This window comes from Aquila chrysaetos, chromosome 12 (genome assembly GCF_900496995.4).
Source record: "Aquila chrysaetos chrysaetos chromosome 12, bAquChr1.4, whole genome shotgun sequence".
NCBI lineage: Eukaryota > Metazoa > Chordata > Aves > Accipitriformes > Accipitridae > Aquila > Aquila chrysaetos.
In genome coordinates, this window is record NC_044015.1 from 11076424 (window position 1) to 11094855 (window position 18432).

The 18432-nt window shown below is 54.7% G+C and overlaps 1 protein-coding gene across 4 annotated transcripts in view; it reads left to right on the plus strand.

Moving 5' to 3' along the window:
• Window positions 1-3374: 3374 nt before the first annotated feature.
• Window positions 3375-18432, plus strand: part of TNR (tenascin R) — an 81202-nt gene continuing 66144 nt past the window's right edge. For 3 of the 4 annotated variants that reach the window (XM_030033095.2, XM_030033098.2, XM_030033099.2), the window contains exon 1: window positions 3376-3590. The gene's annotated coding sequence lies outside the window, so the exon portion shown is untranslated. Of the gene's footprint in view, window positions 3591-18432 lie in introns of all 4 variants that reach the window. The other variant, XM_030033097.2, reaches the window with a different exon arrangement.

Sequence of the window (18432 nt, forward strand, 5' to 3'; positions counted from 1 at the left end):
ACGGGAGAAGAAATAAAAGCCATTTCCCAAACTCCTTCTGCAAACGCAGAGTTCCCATCACTCCATGCATCCAGGGGAAATAGCAGGGATGTTCAAAGCCCAGGGATGCGGGTGGGCGATGGTGATTTGAGGATTGTGCTGGGAGTGGAACGGCAGGAGGGGAGGGATGGAAACAGTGGCAGCTCACTGCTGGGCATCTCCCGAAATGGGATCACACAGGGAAGGGAACCTGGGATTTTCAGGCTAGTCCAGAAGGTCTCGTTCACTGGAGGGTGCTTTCCCCTAATGCATTGTGTTATTGCAGGGATGGAAAGCCCTGGGGTGTCCAGCTGAGGCTTGATTCCCACTGGCATCAGCAAGGCAGTCTCGGGAAGTGTGAGGGTGCCTGGGCTACACGGGTGGCTATGGCCCAGAGTCCCAGAGAGCTGGAAACACCACAAGCAAATAGGAGGGGGAAAAGGGATTTGAAATGATCTCCCCAAAGACTTTTTCTAAATGGGGATCTCTAGTTTTCCCCAGAGTTGTCCCCAGGGACCTCTTCAGACCATCCATGCCTCATGCAAGCCGCATGCTTTTGTCTCCAGAGGAGTCCCTTGGAAAAACTGTTGTGTTGGCTACATAACAAGCAAGTTTCCCGGTTTCGGGGTGCATTTTGCTCTGAGGTATGTTTAAGAGCAAGGGCTTTTGTTATGTTGCTCCTCAGCTGCACCACAGGTTTCATTAAGGATCCTCTTAGGCAGGCGCTGACAGCTTTGGGCCCTGCTTGACCCTGCTTTTTCCTTGCACCTTCACTACCATGGGAATTAAAGCTGCCGGTTTTATGCCCAGCCACCCTGTCCCTAGGGACTTTGGCAAGAAACCTCTCCTTCATGTGTGGTCATGGTCAAAATGCCATGACTTTTGGGGATTTGCCCCTGACTTTGACTTGCAAGCTTGCCACCATGGCAGGAAGGCAAAGGAGAGCAATGACCTCCTCTTCTCCAGCTGCTGTGATTTCAGCATCCGAGGCAGGACCCAGCCAGGTCCTTTTGCCCACCACAACAAGGAGCCTGGGTGGAGAACGGCAGGAGGGCCTGATCAGCTATTTCAATGTATTGCTTGCATATAGCTTCTTGGTTGTTTTTTCCACTGGCATGGTCCAAGGAACATGGTTTTTTCTTGCTGGTACAGCTGTAAAACCAAAGAGGGAGATTTCTTGCAGGTGAGATACCTTATTTCCAACTCAGGCTTTTGCATTATAGTCGGGAAAGTTGCGTGCCACCTCACTGGTGGCACCCATTGGGTGTAGGTCAACCACGTGCAGTTAGCTCTAGTGTCTGAGGCCATCAAAAAGCACTGCCTACTCCCTTGAAGCTGTGGGTTTGACTCCGTATAGGATGTCTGTGCACATAGGTGAAGGTATATGACCCCCTATACATCTAAATGGGCACTTATCTACAGAGCTGAAGCATCTCACCGTTATTAATGGGCTTTACATCTCTCAGTGAGCTTCCGTTTTATGGAGGTAGGAGGTACTTCAGGCAATTTACACAAAGCGATGTGGGGAAATTGGAAAATGAAATCATATCTCTGGAGTCATGGATACTTTTAGGTCCACCCTGTTACTGTGACTAAGGAAGGTCTGGTTTAACTTATCAGGATGGGAGTCTCTCAGCTGATTGAGCAGCTTGCCAGGGAAATGTTTGAGCCACCTGTGGAAACTGTGCCTAAAGTTGTATGCAGAATTAGATTGAATTGCTCTTTTCAACTTTGGTTCACCAGCTCAACTGGAAAAAAAAACCCTTCTACCATCAGCAATGCTACTCATCATTGAGTAAAAAAGTTTTGGAGGCTTATTACTTTGAATATTCAGGTAGGTTCTGATATTGAAAGGAATTAGAGCACTCCAAATATGTTAAAATATAACATTACAGCTTCTTCGGCATCTTTCCTGCATTATTTTGGCTGAGGGATGGTAATTGGGTGAATTTGTCAGGAATTCACAAAAGGCTTCAGTGGCTTTCAACCTGCAAGGAGAGAATTCGATTGAAAATTTCTCCTGACTGTATTTGAGGCAGCGACCACTGGGGACGGAGGCTTGTTTCTCATGTTCTTGGTGAGGCCAGTCTCTGGCCATAGAGAAACAGTGGGGAGTGCTGAACTCAGGTCTTTTTAACCAACTTAAGTAAGGATGGGTGTAAAAATACCTACTACCAGCTTGACCTTTTATCCTTCCACTTCCCCAAGGTCTGACGGCTGGTTGGAGGCAATGTATAATGCCAACGTGGCTCTCTTTCTCCATCCTGCTTGGAAAGGGAGCTGGGTGTGACCCTCTAAGAGGGACCAGAGTGAGGAGGGTCCTCAGCCCCCCAGTTGGGGCTGAGGCTGCTGCCCTCTTCTCCCCAGGCAGCTCTGTTCCCTTGTCCAGACAGTGATCTGCGATTGCATATCCCAACCTCCCAGCTGGGTAGGAAATTGCCCCCAGACCACTGGACTGTTAATTAACCTTTGGAGGGAAGGGCAAGACCCAAACTTCGTTGTGTGGGGTTATAGAATCACAGAACGGTTTGGGTTGAAGGGGACCAAGGTCATCTAGTCCAAGCCGCTGGCCATGAGCAGGGACATCTTCAACTACATCAGGTTGCTCAGAGCCCTGTCCAGCCTGACCTTGAATGTTGCCAGGGATGAGGCATCTACAACCTCTCTGGGCAACCTGTGCCAGTGTTTCACCACCCTAATTGTAAAAAATTTCTTCCTTGTATCTAACCTAAATCTTCTCTCCTTTAGTTTAAAACCATTACCTCTTGTCCTATCGCAACAGGCCCTGCTAAAATGTTTGTCCCCATCTTTCTCGTAGGCCCCCTTTAAGTACTGAAAGGCTGCTATAAGGTCTCCCCAGAGCCTTCTCTTCACCAGGCTGAATGACCCCAACTCTCTCAGCCTGTCCCCACAGCAGAGCTATCCCAGCCCTCTGACCATTTGTGTGGCCATGCCGGTTTGCATTCACAGCCCTGTCAGGCTGAGGCCGAGCTCAGTTGGCTTTCACTTTTTCTTGTATCCCATTTTGTTGCGTGGACCCCCTCCTTCCCCCCTTTCTTTTCCAGTCGCTTCTCTCCTTCGGGAGCTGACACCCGGCGGCGAGAGGTGCGTGGCGGCGGCGGGGCTGGGGGGGGACGAACCCGCGGGCAGGGCCGGCGGGGGGGGTGTGGAGGCGATGCGGCGGTGCCGCCTGGGTTTGCGGGTGGGATTTTCCTCCCGCCTCTGCCCGCTAGGTGGCTGCGTGCCGGGAGAGCCCGGAGCGGGGAGCGGCGGGAGCGGAGGGGAGAGCAAGGGGGAAAAAAAAAAAAAAAGGAAAAAAAAAAACAAGGGAAAAAAAAAACAACACACACACACACACACAAAAAAAAAAAAACCCAAGCTGTTGAAATTTAAGCAGGGGAGGGAGCGGCAACGAGGCAGTGCCGGGGTCGCTGCTCTCCGCCGCAGCAGCCAGCGGGGCTGCCGGCGCCAGGCAGGGCGCCAGGCCGAGCCCGGGGACCCCGCCGGAGCGGGGCCGCCCCACTTTCCTCCCGGCGGCGGCAGGAGGCGCCGGCCCGGCCCGGCCCGGCCCGGTGAGTGTCCTCAGCACCGCGGACAGCTCCGCGCTCCGCGCTCCGCGGGCGGCCGCGCTCCGAGCTCCGCGGTTCGGGCTCCGCGCTCCGCGGTTCGAGCTCCGAGCTCCGCGCTCCGCAGTCCGCGCTCCGCGTTCCGGGCTCCGCGGCTCCGCGCTCCGGGCTCCGCGCTCCACGGCTCCGCGCTCCGCCGGCAGCCGCGCTCCGGGCTCCGCGCTCCGGGCTCCGCGCTCTACGGCTCCGCGCTCCGCCGGCAGCCGCGCTCCGAGCTCCGCGCTCCGGGCTCCGCGCTCCGCTTCTCCGCGCATCCCCAGCCCGCGGGCGGCCGCGCCCTGGCCCCCGGCCGTCTGTGCTCTGTATGTGTCCGTGTGTCCCCCCCCAGCCCTCCACCCCCGCGGCCGGGCAGCGAGGCGCGGAGTTGGGCGCGGAGGGAAGCGGCCGTGGGAAGGGACCCGCGGTTCCCCCGCCGCGGTACGGCGTCTCCCCGGCCCAGCCATGGGGGGTTGTGCGGGGGAAGGGGGGCTGTTGTTTGGCGGGGGGGGGGGCAAAGGCTGCCTGCACTTTCTGCAAGTTCCTTTTGTTGCTGGAATGAGGTTAAAGAAATTTGGCTCTTGGCACCTGCGTCATACGGAGAGAGGAGACAGTTCGGGAAGGGGAGGAGGTTTCTTGCTGCATACTCGCAGGCAGTGCTGGGGGGGGGGGGGGGGCTCATTCACACCCTCTCCCCGTCAAGCCCATGCTTCATCTCTCCTTCTCACCCCGCTCCCTCCCTCCTCCTGCCCGCGGCTCCCCCCTGCCAAGGGCTGAGCGCAGCCCGATGCCCCGCAGGGCCGTGCCGGCAGCCGCGGGGGAAGCAGCATCCCTAACTCCAGGCGGGGTGGAAAGAACACTGCGCAGCCTTTCCCTCCCGCACACGGCTGCCGTCTGCCCGTAGATGCTGCTGGTGGACACGAAAACCACCCATGCTCTCTGCTGAGCCTTAACCCCAGCTTTCTGCTTCCATTTGCCAAAGTTTGAATGTGATTTTTGCCTCCTTTCCTGCCTGCTCAAGAATACCTTGTGGGCAGCGACGGTACCTTTTTTTTAGGAGAGCTGACCCCTGGAAGGGGCCATTTGAGGGCTTTGGACTGAAGGATGCTCCCTGAGCCTGTGCTGAGCTGCAACTTGTAAAGCCAGGGAGTAGAGCACTCTTTTGGCCAGGTCACCGCTGAGCAGAGGGGTGGCCCAGCATCTGGAGGAAGAAGGGACATGAGGGTGTTTCTGAGACACATGTTAATGAGGCATCCTTCGTTAGCAGTTACCTGTTACAGCTTCTGGCAGAATCCATCCATCCGGAGAGGAGGAGGAGGATGAGCTGGGGGGGGGGGGGGGGGGGGGTGCATCCTGGAGAGGCAAGGGGTTCGCCAAGGCACTGCGGAGCCTAAGGGAAAGAAGCATCCCTGTATACTGCGCTCCTGGCTAGAAATGGGGAGCACCTCACTGCTGTAAGCTCTTCTCTCCCTGTGTCACCTGAGCCTAGACATCCCCTCCTGCAGTGGCATTGGGGTCTCAAGGAAGGGCCAGATTTGGGGGGGTTGCTTTCTGCTGGCCACATCCCTGTGGCTGCCCCCCCCCCATCACACCCCCGTGGGACACATGTCTGCAGGCAGGGAAACTGCAGCACAGGGAACGGGCAGGAGAAGGAGGCTGGGCAGGCAGGCAGAGGAGTCAGAGGAAGGTTTTCCTGCACCTTTGGTGGAGCATGAGCCTGGCTGTTTATCTGACTCTCAGGTCTGTGCTCACAGCGATGGGGTGTGAACCCCCAGGCCAGGATGCTGGGCAGGCTGGCTTGGTGGGAGAGAGGGGCTGGGAGGAGCAGGGCCCCCCCCCGGGGTACCTGGGCAGCAAGAAGTGGTGACTCTTTGGGGGCTGGGCTTCTACTAGGGCCATGGGGCAGAGTTGGGTCCTGGGGTGGTATGGAACTGTATGTAGATCCATACTGCCAGGACTGGAAGATACAGTGCTGGTTGCCAGGGCTCGTCATGCTGGTGCTGGGGCGGGGGGGGGTGGATTTCACTGTAAATCCTGGCAAACCAAGGCTGAGGAGAAGGTCTGGTTTGGGCTGAAGTTGGGGTTTCCTCTGGGCTCAACTCCTGGCGAGTGGAGGCAGTTCTGTGGGCAGGGACAGACTGGGCTCCCCGTGTCTGCAGGGCTGCTTGTGGCATACAGGGGGGCTCAAACCACCCCCACCTGGAGAACTCCCTGCACTGCCCTGCACCCCAAACCCACTCGGAGGCACTCAGCAGGTGGCTTTGAGCATCAACAAGGTGAGGACAGAAGGCTGCAGGGATAATTTGTCACTGCAGGGCAGCAGCCATGGAGGGGGGGACCCACAGATGTCATGCTGTTCCCCTGACAGTGATGCTCCAGGCTCCCCAGTCCCCCTTAAAGCAGCTCAAGGACTGTGTTAGGAGGCAGAAATAAATCCTACAGGAGCTCTTCCCTGACACAGCCACAGCTCTGGCTGCCAACAGCTTCATCCGCAGCTTGGGGAGGATGGGCACCCAAACCTGCTGGGCTGGGGTGGGCTGGGGGCTGCGGCTCCTGCCCTGGGCGCAGGGTGTCTGTGGGGCTCCCAGCCCTCTCCCTGCTCCTGTTCATCTTGCCGGAGTGCATAGCAAATGCAATAAATGCCGAGAAAAATGCTAATTAGCAAGTACAAGCATGCAGGGTGTAAAGTAGATATTTAACCATATTATATAAACAAACATAAAGGAGCCATAAATTAGGCGGGGGAAGAAGTCGATCCATTGATGGAACTGCCCAGGCAGAAGAGAGAAAGGCAGCGCGCGGCAGCCAAGGGACGGGGACACGATGCGGCCATCGCCTGTAATCCTCTCTTCTTTTAATTGCGCTTGTAATGAGAAACAAAATGTCAATGTTGTTAGATGCTGCTTCTCCCCATAGGGTGGTCCCAGCCAGGGGAGCAGCATCCTATGGCCAGGCCAGTGTTAAAATCCCAGCGAGGGCAAAGCCTGGGACCTCTTGGATCCTCCCAGCTCTTGGGAACTGGTCTCTAACCTGTGCCCAGTTTGCTGGCAGAAGTTACTGGGAGGTGGCTGCTAAATTTGATGGCATTATGTGCTTGAAGCTCAAGGCCTCTATGGGACCTGTTTGACAGCATGATTTGTTCCCGGTCTCCCCTAACCCACATCACTGCTCTCAGCCTGGTGTCACCCTCACTGTGCAAGAAATAAAATAAGGAAATAAGAAAAGATAAGGATAGGGAATTAAAAAAATAAAATAGAAAATATGGGGCAGGTTCGGCAGGTGCCTTTTGGCCATCCCTTTGTTCTGGAGGGGATCTTTTTCCCCCCAGCACTCTCTCACATGTCTTGCAAGGCAGGTCAAGCCTTCCTTACCAATGTGCCTGAAACAAATCGCGGGGTGCCCAGCACCATTTCAGCTGACCTTTAATTAAAGATTGTCCCCGTGGGCTGCCTCCACTCCTGCAGCCCTCGAGGGATGCTGCTTCAACTGGGTTTCATGGGGATTGAAAGGGCCTCTCCCTGCTATTCCCTGGCCAAAGGAAGGGGTCGGAGCATGGGCAAGCAAACCCCTTCCCTCTGGGACAGCAGCATCCCTGCACTAATTAATTGGTGATGATATTCCCTGAAATAGCCCCAAAGTTTGGAGTAGTTGGACTGATCCAGCCCAGGGACAGGCAGCTGGAGCCAGCAGCTGGCTCGGTGCTGCCTGTTGAGACATCACGTCCCCACCCGCCTCTTGGCCTTGGGACTTGCTTCGGGAGTTTTCCAACCAAATTAACGTTCAAAGGAACATCCTTGCTCGCCAAAATCTCAGTGTCAACTTCCCACCCACAGGCTGCCAGGACCCCCTCTTCTCCTGTGCCTTCCCAGTCCCCCCAGCTTGTCATCCTCATCTGGGAGCTTGATTTTATTTTCCCTTTATAATTACCCGTCGCAATCTCTCCCGGCAGCTCCTTGATGAGCCCCAGGTAATTGTTTGTGGTTTTTTTCCCCCTCTATTTTCCTTGATGCTTTGCAATGTCAAAGCCTTTTATTTCCATAAGACAGCACATTTCTCCCCAGTAAAGCATCCATGGGGCAGCAGCACTGGCGAGATGTAGGCAGCTGCCTTGCTGGTGTCTCCTGGCTTCAACCAGACGCCTTCAGTAAAACATGCTTTTAATAAGCCGGCACGTAAGCATCCGAGTCGGTGGAGGCTGGGAAAACATGGGGCGGGTGGAGGTGTCACAGCTGTGGGATGTCACACATCCCCTCCCCTCCTCCCCATGTTGGACACCCTCACAGGTAGGGGGTTTGATACCCCCATGGCTAGTTGCTGCCAGATTTGCCGGTGGGGTGGAAATCCCAGGGATGCTAAATTCTCCCCCCATGCTCCCTGGGGTGACTGGGTGTAGGAAGGGGTCCGGGTCCCCTCCAAACCCTCAGCAAAAAGGACAGCAGAGGTGGTATGGGCTCACTGAGGTCCTTGTCTCTAGGAGATCTGGCAAGCCGAGTTCTTCATCTGAATATTTTTCTTCTAAAAGCTCTTGGGGTTTGGGGGCAGTGTGTCCCAGGACAAGCTAGGACCCATCCCACCTACCACCTAGGGCCTTCTTCCTGCCCCTCTCTTGGTTTTTTTGCTAAATAAGGGCTTTTTGGCAGGTATTTCTGCTCCCCATCTCTTTTCCCAGGGCAGGCAGAGCCCCAGCGCTTGTCCTCCACAGCAAGCCACCATGGGAAAAGATTTGAAGCCTCCTGATAGCATGTGGTTGTGTGGGTCATCATTAGAGGAATTATTCAAGGGTGTTTTATTGGTATCTGTGTGGGTGTGGGATGTTGCCAACCCACCTTGCTTCCCTTGGCCCAGCTGGAACTCCTTCTCCTTTTGAAGGAGATCTCAAAATCACCCATGCTTCGGGGAAATGAAGTGCATGTAACTACTACATGTGTAGAAATGCCCTTTGGTAATGGCTGTCTTCCAGGAGATGGGGTTGGCGGAGGCGAGGGGTTGTCTCTCTCTCCTTCTCCTCTGCTCACAAGAGGCACCATGGGAGGGAGAAGTTATTTCAGCTTCCTGTCCTTCATCCCCAGGGCCGCTCCCTCCTCTTCCTCTTACTTGTTTGGGGAGAAGATCCCGCTTGGGATCGTGCAGGGCTGGGGATGGTGGATGGGGTTGGAGAGGTGCCTGGGGAGCAGAGATGCTCCAGTGGGTGCTGGTTCTCCCTCCAAAGTACAAATATCCTCGCTGGAGGAAGGTAAACAGCCTTAACTCTGCCCACCCGGCACCACTTTCTGTTTCAGAGCCCTTCATCATGGGATGCGAGGCAATGTCCCAAGGGAAAGCTGCTCTGTTCGCATTAGCTGGAGCACACGGCTGGCTGGCGTAATTACTCTTCCTTGGCCTGGCTGCCTGGGATTTGAAAATTGATTGCTGAATCGATACTGATGTGTTTGGACCGTGCCGGGCTGCCAGCGGGCACAGGCAGGCGCTCGGCGATGGCTGCCCCCACCAACAGCCAGCATGGGGAAAGGCTGGGCTTTGGCTTTCCAAGCTCATCGCTAGCAGGGGAGGTGACCCCTGAGCCCTGCCTGCACCGAGCCCTGCCTCTACTGTGGTGGAGTGGGGTGGTGGGTGCAGGGTGGGTGAGCAAGCAAGGGGAGCAGAGTGTACCCTGGGTCACGCAGACCCTCGTGGTCCCCACCCTTGGGGCTCAAGTCCCGCCATTGCAGTCCTAGAGCATCATCTCCAACAGAGAAACGATTCCTGGTGAAGCTCTCGAGCCATTTCCCCGCTGGCTTCCTTCGTTTTGGCTGAAATCATGTTAAGTCAGCAGAAATCGCTGAAAATGTGGATTCCTAAAGTGCATTTTTAATTTTCCTTATTTTTTTGGTGGATGAGTCCTCTAATACCTGCAGGGTTTTGCAGCCTCACCTTGCCAAGCACCGTGGCCGGGAATAGGTCCTGTTGATGGACCCCATCCACATCCCTGCTAAATAACGTGGGGGACAAGCAGGGAGCTCCACTGGAGGCGATTTTGGCTGCTGGCGGCTGAGCTCACACTGCAGACGGCTCAGCATCCCCGCAGTGAGAGCACGGCCAGTAATTAAAACGCAGATTGATTTGGTTCGATCTGGTCGTTGTCCCTTGGGGGAGCTCCCCAAGAGGACATGCTGGCACTAAAGGGACCTGATGTTTGTCATGGGGGATTGGTGCCCTGCCTGGCCCTGCCTGTCTCTGCCCATGGCCACGGCGCAGGGTTCGGCCCCTCCTCGCACAACACTCACGTGTGTGTGTTTTTAGAAGAGATGCTTATACTTGCACGGAGACTTAAAAGAAAATCCCTCTGCAAAGCATCAGCATTAAACTTATCTTTAATTACACAGTTAATTTATTATGTAGCACTAGTAACAAAGTAAACCGGGCAAACGGCTCCAAGATAGCATGCTGAGAATCGCCTCATTTAGTAAATAATTTTAACTTAAGTAATTATTTCCTGCAAGGGAGACGATGCAGGAGCACCCCGGGGGACTCTTCACTCCTGGCCGCAGGAGGGATGACCCTCCATGTAATTCCTCATTAATTACCCCATGCCGTCATCGTCTCCTCCCCATGTCTGGCTGATGTGCATCCATTGCCCCATGCACCCCAGGATGACTGATGGGGTCCCAGCAGGTGCTTTTAGTGCTGCCCGTGGGTGCTGCTGGCCCTAGGCTGGCAGCATACCCCAGCAGAGGTTGTTTGGTTTTCCTCTGGGTTTTGGGGTTTTTTTTGTCCTCCCCAGTTTTTCCCCATCCACTTGTCATTTTGCTAAAGAGGTATCTCCTTTCACTAGCCTTGCATGGTGAAGACTAATTGCAGTGGGACACTGATTAACGTGCAGGGTGCTTCCCTGCTGGGCAGGTGGCAATGGGCAATGGCTGGGCTGGAGGCAGGTGACATTACCAGCATCCCTGGTACCCAGCCCTCGTGGCACTGCCGCCTGCATCCTAAGGTCTTCCAGCTGCCCTGTTTTCAGTAGGAAACATGGTTTATAGGGAGCTGCTTCATTTCTGTTTTCCCCCCTTGTCTTCCTCTCCAGCTCATCCTGCTCCCCCCCCTCCTCCCCTGGCTCTGTCCCTGTCCCCCCCATCCCTCCCCGGCTTCGACCGCACGCTCTTCCCTGCTCCGGCCTTTTGTTTCCCCCTGGGGCTTCATTTAAAAGCGCTATTGATGCTGTTAGGCGCTAATATGAAGAGAGTCTCTCTCCGGCTCTCTGCTGCAGATGGGGACCTCGGCTCAATCCACGTCCTGTTCTCCACTGGGGAATAACAATGAACTCCAGCGCCACGGAGAGACGGAGAAAGAGCAGCTCTGTGCTCTGGGAGACAACCCTGTCCCCGGGGCCAAAATAACTCCACTTGTTTTATTTATCAACTCCGGGGGGACAGGGAGTGAGTGGCATACAGATGTTGCCACAGCTGGCTCTGCCAGCCCGACGTGCCTGGGACCGGCCCTGCAGGGGGGTCCTGTGAGGAGGGGGATGCTCTGGGGTGTCCGGGTCTCGGCATCCCATCCAGAGCTGGAAAACCAGCTGGGGGGTGTTTTGAAATAAAGAGCAAGATTTGGGCTATGGGTATCTCTACGGCCAAGCCCCAAGCAGCCTTCAGGTGCCAGCATCTGACCTGCCATGAATTTCCACCCTCCCCTGGGCTGGTACCCCAGTGATGCTCACACAGAGCCTGCGACAGCTCAGCATTTACCCAGCGGCTCCGGCGCTTACAAGAGGAAGAGAAAACAGGGGAGAAAAGTCCTTCTTCATCATTTATTGTGCGCACACAAAATGAAATGAAGGGTGATAGCAGCTGAGCTGATTTTTCCCCATTTCATGTGCCCTCCCCACCATTGCCCCCCCACACACGCAGGCTCCCTCCTGCTCCTCTCTTCCTGTGCTCCCACGAGTGAATTGGATTAGTCACCTTCTTAATTAACTGTGCTGGTGTGAGCTCTATTAGGTATTAAATGTTTGTCACAATCCAATTAAAAAAAATCCATCCCAGCAGGGCAGGGGTTCAGAGGCACTGGGGGGTTGCAGCCCTCACACCAGGGGCTCAGAGGTGTGAAGCTGGGTGGGATTGTGGGCGCCAGGTGGGGTGTAACCCCCCCCCCCCTCAATTCCTGGATACCCCAGGGGCTTGTTTTGTCTTTGGGAAAGGTCATCCTCTCCCTCCCAGCAAGGGGTAGACCCAAAGCTGGTGCCCCAAGAAGAGGCAGGGCTGTCCCCATGGCACCTCCACAGCACCCCCCCCAAGCCAATGAGGGTTGAAAAGCGGGATGGAGCTAGATGAAAATCCGTGATGGAGCTGTGGTACACGGGCTCTGACCAGCGGGGTGCCTGGCAGCGTCAGTAAGGCTTAGCTGGGATAAACCCAGCCTTTTTGGTGGGGGGGGGAGGGGGTTTAAGGGCTGTGTTGTTAATGCGCAGGCTAGATGCTGTCAGGAGGGAGATGGCATCAGCATCTTCAGCATCAAAGGCAGCTTTCGTTTTGAATGAACGCCCACACCGGGGATGAATGAGGTTTAGCTTCTGCTTTAAAACCTAGCCAGCTCCTGAGGATGGGCACAGCGTATCCACCTGCAGCCCCCGCAGCGGTCCAGCCTCCTCTGTGGGGCACATGCCCCATAGTAGATGTCCCAGGCTTCCCACCTCATCAGATGCTTTCATCACTGCTCGGTTCTTTTATCTTTTTCTCGGTCTTCTAGACCACTTCTGATCCATAACAAACTTTCACCTCTCGTCTTAGTTCCCTTAATAGCCTCTGCAGAAGGACTTTATTAAAGCCTGGTGGAAACTCTGAATTCATTACAGCTCCTTATGCTCTGCCACACAGCGCCTGGCTGGCTCCCTCGGGTCAGGGCTCCAGTGGTTTACAGGGGCCATACAAAGCACTTGGGCTGGTTTCTTCCTAGCCCAAATTATTATTTATCATTTTTATGTATTTATTAATTATTTATCATTATTTATTATCATAATTTAATTTGTTTTCTCCCCACACCAAATGGTGAGGCTTACTGGGCTGTGATGCTTCCCAGCATCACCCTGTGTGTGCTGTAGAGAGGCGAACCACTGATCGGATGGGTGGGTGAAGCATCATTTGGCACAGTAGATTATGTGTCGTTCAGCATTTTTAGTCTAAAAAAAGCCTCTTGAGTGAACCCTGCTGGTACCTGGGGGGTTTTGGTGGGTACCCACAGCCACACATCTCACCCATGAGGTCCTGCAGCAGCTGATCCTGTCCGGGAGGGAAGACCCCAATGGGGAGCATCTCGTTGGCAGCAGAGGCAGAAAGCTTAATCTCTTTAAATTTCTCTTTATCGATTGCAGCTTTATGGCTAAATCACTTGTTGTAGCAATGCATAAGCTTCCCCACCACAAGTGCATTAGCAGCCTGCAGGACTCCAACCACTGCACGGTGCTGCACAGTGGTGCTTCACCTGCCATCCCCATCCATGGGGCTCGGTGGAGGAGCTCTGGCAGTGCCTGAGCATCCCTGATTTCAACATTAAATGGGAATGCTTGGGCAAGCCCAGGGAAGAGGAGCAGGATGCGATGGCTTGCGTGCATGGACATGGGTGCAGGTGCCAATGCATTGGGGCCCTTGCCTGGGGAAGCAGCTGGAGGTGGTTTGTCACCCGTGGGTGCAGCACGGAAGGGGTCAGCCCTTGCAGCCCTGTTCTCAGTCTCCCAGGTGGATTTATAGGTGCATTATATCATATATCATCTGCTTTGGGTGTCTTATCTTAGATCACATACCTGCAGGAGGGGGTCTCTCCTGCCTCCACTCTACGGGGGTCCCCAAAACACATCCTCCTTACCAGGCTGGAGGGCTGGGGGCAAGATATAGGATGGATCTTGAGGCATTATTGATCCCCAGAGCAAAGAATCTGCTGCTCTGGAGGATTTTTCTTTCCAGCAATCAATGGAAATGTGTTTATCAGGAAACCATGTTTGACCTGGACAAGTGTTTTACTGATGTAAACAAAGCTGGTGAGAGGGACAGGGGGAGGAGAGATAAGGAGGGTTGGGAGAGGAGGAAGGCAGCCACGGGAAGGACCAGGAGAGAGAAGAGATGAAAGGGACAGAGATAAGGAGGGATCCTGCCTTTCCCTGCCCAAGCTGCCACAGAGCAGAAATAAGGGTATGCACCCACCCTCCCTGAGCTTTATTAGTGGGCAGAGGCTGCCAGGCACCGGCGGGCAGGGGGGCATCGCTGTCTGCCCCAGTGGGATGTCTCCAGCTGGTCCAGGCAACTCCTCCGGGAGCAGAAAGCAACTGGTTTCCTTAAATTAGCGGGAGTGCAGGCAGGGGAAGGAGCGAGGAGGGCAGGTTTCCATGGAAATAGGAGCTGGCAGGAGAGGTGGCGAAGGCAGAAGAGGCAGCGGTGAGCCCTGGCAAGGGTGATGCTCTGCCCGCCTGCCTCTTGCTGCCCGATGGATGGCTTCTTCCTGCAGTTTTAGGGTGTTAATTGGAGCAAAAATTAATCTCTTCGTGATGGAGACGTGCTTATGCCTGATGCTTTGATAACGGGTCTTTTCTTCTTCCTCCGTAACATCATTTATGCTATAAGATCCTCAGGAAAGACAAGAAGCAAATGCCCAGCCTCAAAATGTTGGGTTGGGAAGCAAGAGTAGGCAGAGGGTTTGGAAAAAAGAGCAGTTTCAAATGTCAGGGGAATTTGTGTGATGGGGATGCAGTTAGTGGAGGGCGGCTGGGCCAGCAGGTTAATGTTCCTACCCTTTGCAGAATGAACAGGGGGACATTTAATGACTGTAAATAGCAAGGGCTTGGGTTTTACATCTGGTCTTAAAAATACCTGTTAAATCCCAGGTGAACTCTCACTTATCCATATTCTGGCCTCAGTCCACATTTCGGCTCCCGGGTAGGAGTAGCGCTCTTTTGGTCCTGCCCTTGCACATCCCCTTCGGGTCCCAGTGTAACCAGAGGAGAAATCCTCATACAGGATCCCATGAAGCTCATGGCAGAGCAAGATCTAGCCAAGGAAAATGGATTTCTAACATCACCAGGGCATTGCACACCTGGGTCCTGTGCAAACAGCAGGATGAGTATCCCGATGAGCATCACCTGGGAGCTGGGGAAGGCGTGTGCCTCCCTTCAGCTGGGAGAAAACCTCTTCTCCTCTGCCCCAGGCAGGGTAAAGCAGAGCAGAGAGGGAGCCAGTCACGCCACAGAGAAGAATAAGGCATTATCTTGATTTTAAATACAGCTGGAGGAGGGGACGTGTGCGCCGTCACTGCATCCCGCACGTATGTGTGCTGCTGGCAGGCTCGCTCATACCCAGGTCCTGTGCAGCCTGTCTGGGTGTGGGGAGGGGGAATTTAGGAGGCCGTTCAGCAGTCCATGGATGATGAGCCTTGCATGTGCAAGCCCTGGCCCAGCACCAGCGAAATGCTCTTCTCCCAAATTCAGTGGGATTTGAGGCAGGGTGGTGATGCCACAGCCCCATGTGGACCCCCCATGTGCCGCCACCCCAGAGAAGGCTCCAACCCACACCACCGGTGGGACAGGCAGAGGGACCCCCCCCCCGCAAACCATGTCCAGATGGTTCCAGCACCGACATCTCTCCTCTGCCTTGGCATATGGCCTGCGGCAGCCTGGCCTCTGATGGATTTTTAATAAGCTGCTGCATGACATGAGGCCACCAAGCACAGTGGGTTGGCACCGGTGGCATTTATTCCCCCTGCCCCAGGAATCTGGGTTCCACCGTACCTGGTGCAGACAGACCTCTTGTCGTTTTGGGGCGCATGGTCCACCCCACCTACCTGGCGGGACTGTCCTCCAGCAGCTGTGACAAGGTGGGAGGGACCCCAAATCGGCTCCCGGAGGCAGAGGGAGAAGAGGCAGGCGGCACATCCCTCTGCCTGTATCTGGGCTGCCCACTTCTCCTGCCCACTTCTGTCGGGGAGGATGTGTGCATGGCACCTGCAGAGCGGGCATGGAGGAGGCTGCTGAGATCCAGTCCATTGTGGGTTTCCTTCCTCCTAAAATAAGTGTTTGGGGAACGCCCTACCACAGAAACTGGCAGGATTCATCATTTACCTGGTCAATGCCAACACTCGGGGTCATATTAAACAGGACACCAAGGGAATTAGAAGAGATCTAATTCTTTGGGGTATAAATTGAACCATTAACTGATGCCAAGCTGGGAATGCTTTCTTCAAACTTATTTTCACCTATGCGTACTTTTTGAACCTCCACGTCTCTCTACCCAAATTGGGGAAAATCTTGTCTTTGCTTCTAGGGAACAGTACTGGCTGCTGGCTGCAGCCACACCAATTTGCCAGCGTGCCCGGCTCCAGCGAGGCAGCATCCCACCCACGGCCATAAATCACCCTCCCCATAAATCACCCTCCCGGAGGGAAACTGCCTCCCTGACCCCGGGTAATTAGTATTTGTCTCGTGCCCCAGTGTGCCAGGGGCTTTTATCCCCTCTAAGCTTTTATTCTTTCTTGTTAACCCCCTTGGTGTCTAATCCTCCTCGAGTCCCACTAAGCCACTGACGTGGCTGTGCCCAGACTCTTGACAGCCATCCAGGGACAGTTCCTGCATCTGAAGGTGGGATGCTTTGGGATGCTCCAGACCAGAACCAGAGCAGACTCAGGAGGGAGCACCAGCCCTCCTCAACAGTCTAAGAATTAAATTGGAGTGAAAAATCAGCTTTTTGAGGGGGATTTCCTCCCAAATCCTACAGACAGCTACAGAAATACATTCCCTGCCTCTTGACCTTGATAAAAGCACTTGCTCCAAACAAGATCGAAGGTGCAAATGCAGTTAATTGCTGGCTTGGGCTCCACTTCCGAGTTGTGGGGATCCCTAGGGCTCAATGGGTGACGGCACATGGGACACCCCAATTACGTGGCCAGTGCTGGGTTTTTCCTAGGAAGGGAGCTTCTTGTCTTGCTGCATCACCTCCAGGGCTTTGCAGAGGGCAAAGCCCTTAGCAATTTTCTCTCTCCCAGAGCTGCAGCTGCCCCAGCCCTGGGCTCAACCTGGCAGAGGCACTGCAAAATCGTGACACATGTGGGTACCACCAGCCCTTCCCTGACCGTCATCTCCAGGGAGCTGCATCCCTTCTCCTCCCTTCCCTTTTCCCTCGTGGTCACTTGGAAACAAATGTTTTAATGCAAAGGTGGCAGCTGGCGGTGGGAACAAACTTCCATTTATGCCCTGGTGTATTTGGTATGAAAAAGGGCACTTGGGACAAGTCCAGAGCCAGATCTCCAGCTCCCTGTCTCCAGTGAAAACTGGTCCCAGTAAATAGCTCCTGCTCACATCAGGAAAAGCTTTAACTTCTTGTTTGTTGGGGTGGAGGCAGCCTGGCAGCTGCCCGCATCCCCCCGTGCTGCGGTCAGTCCCCAAGGTGGCCACGCTGGTGCCCTGCAGTATCCCAAGCCCACGGCTGCAAGTGCCACCCCGCTACATCACAGGCCAGCAGCCTTAATCGCCCCTTGTTGCTTTGTAATTACCCAGTAATTACTATATTCCCATTCCCCTGCCTGCCTCCCTGCACCCCGCAGCCTCGTCAGGGTGCCTCTTGATTATCTCTAATGATGGTGATGCAGCTGAACGCCAAAATTCCCATTTCCCTGTAATTTACACAGCAGCAAAGCAGACAAAGCTAAAGCCACACTGACTTTGTGACTGTGGGGCTCGTTACTCACTAATTATCCTCTGGGCTCACCAGGATGATGAGGGAAAGGGGAGATGTCTTCCAGCATGGCCATGGGGACCACCAGGGACACAGAGCTGTGCTGGCCCCAGGCAGCTCGGTGGGGTTTTCTCATTCTGGACTGAGCGTGCGGGCGGGGGACAGGCAGTCTTTGCCAGCAGGAGAGCAGCAGGGGAGCACATTGGTGTGACTGAGACCTTCCAAACTCATTCCACCCCATGAGGGCTCTCTACTTGTAGGGGTGCACAAGCAGCCCCCAGCCAGGAAGGGTTTTATCCAGGGCAGCTGCATGGGTTTCTCCGGTTGCTTTAGCAAACGAGAAGGCAAAGTCCCAAAGTGAAGAATTTCATTTTTTAGTCTATTTAGGGAATTCCTTATTCTGTTTATTCTTCATTCTGCTTAGGGAAACTGAGGCACGGGCACCGAGCCAGGGGCTTTAGCTGCAGGTATGTGCCACCATCCCAGAGCAAGGCAGGGATGGGCCGCATCCTGCTCTCCCCACCCAGGAGTGGGAGTCTGCCCACAGGCTGCTCCCTCGTCCCCATCCTGGGGGGAACCAGGTGCCCATCAGTTATTCCTCAGCAATACGGGATTCAGAGAGACATTCCCCAGATGCCTGCAGGGACCCTGCCTGAGCTGAGCGGGCAGCAGCGCTCCTGAGCTGATTGCAAGGGTCAGTGCATCCCTTTGCCAAGCAGGAATTACTTGGAATTGCTTGGAATTGCTTCTTGGGCAGCGAGGTCTTGCTTAGTGCCACTATGCTTCACTGGTGGGAGGCAAGATTACTGCTAGGCAAGGGGGGTTGGCAGGGATGCTGAAATTAATGGGGTTGGCAGGGATGCTGAAATTAATGGGGTTTGGGAAGGAGGTAGCTTGGGTGGAATGCTTGTTGAGCCTTTTTAATAGCAAAAAAAATAAAAGACAGCCTCCCAGGATAGAAAATAAATGGCAAAGCCCATCAAAAGTGCCCATCATGGCATGAGATGCTCCATTTGGCTGAGCATCCTTGGGTCACTGCTGGTCCCACTGGGCAAGAGACCCCTCCGCAGGGAATGGATCCAACCAAGGCACGATGTGAAGGGAGGTGGGAGGAAACAGAAGGGAGGGGG